Raw genomic sequence first — 860 nt, 5'->3', positions numbered from 1 at the left:
CGTGCAAGTATTTAGCCTTAGATGGAATTTGCCACCCGCTTTGGGCTGCATTCACAAACAACCCGACTCCGAGAAGAGCGCACCCCGGCCCGGCGAGGGCCCTTACCGGCCTCACACCGTCCGCGGGTCGAGCCTCGATCAGAAGGACTTGTGCCCCCGACCGACACCGGGCAAGCGCTCTTCTATACGCCACATGTCCCGCGCCCACCGCGGGCGGGGATTCGGCGCTGGGCTCTTCCCTCTTCGCTCGCCGCTACTAAGAGAATCCTCGTTAGTTTCTTTTCCTCCGCTTAGTAATATGCTTAAATTCAGCGGGTCGTCTCGTCTGATCTGAGGTCGTAGTCCGATCGTGGATGGCGTGCGTGCGTGCGCGCGCACGCGCGCACAGCTCACGGCAGCTGCCTTTGCTCTTTTGCGCGCACCGACAGCAGCTCTCTCGTCGCTCACGGAAACGTAACGCGGTCCAACACCGTCGCGTCCACCGGCTGCCGCGCCCGACTCACGCGGGACCCGGAGCATAGAGGGAGAGCTACGCTGAAACCGACACGGTCTTCTCTTGGGGAGGACGAAAGCGCGGAGGCTTGCGACACCCCAGCCGCGGGTGGAAGAGGTTAGTTACCCTTTCCTTCCCGATTGATGGCAAAGCGACGCTCAGACAGGCGTGGCCCCGGGAGGAACCCGGGGCCGCAAGGTGCGTTCGAAGTGTCGATGATCAATGTGTCCTGCAATTCACATCACCTCTCGCAGCTAGCTGCGTTCTTCATCGACGCACGAGCCGAGTGATCCACCGCTAAGAGTTGTCGTACGCTTCACATTCAAGTGTCCACATTGGACGGGGCATGTTTCAAAGAGAAAAAAAC

General features: G+C 60.3%; 1 non-coding gene across 1 annotated transcript; it reads right to left on the bottom strand.

Annotated features, from left to right (window-relative positions):
- Positions 1 to 645: 645 nt before the first annotated feature.
- On the bottom strand, positions 646 to 799 carry LOC130133544 (5.8S ribosomal RNA). Its single transcript, XR_008813635.1, has one exon. It is a non-coding gene; the product is annotated as a 5.8S ribosomal RNA (ribosomal RNA).
- Positions 800 to 860: the final 61 nt, after the last annotated feature.

The sequence above is a fragment of the Lampris incognitus genome, unplaced genomic scaffold (assembly GCF_029633865.1).
Source record: "Lampris incognitus isolate fLamInc1 unplaced genomic scaffold, fLamInc1.hap2 scaffold_38, whole genome shotgun sequence".
Taxonomy (NCBI): Eukaryota; Metazoa; Chordata; class Actinopteri; order Lampriformes; family Lampridae; genus Lampris; species Lampris incognitus.
Note: the sequence above shows the minus strand (reverse complement) of the source record. Positions and strands in the feature narration are given on the sequence as shown.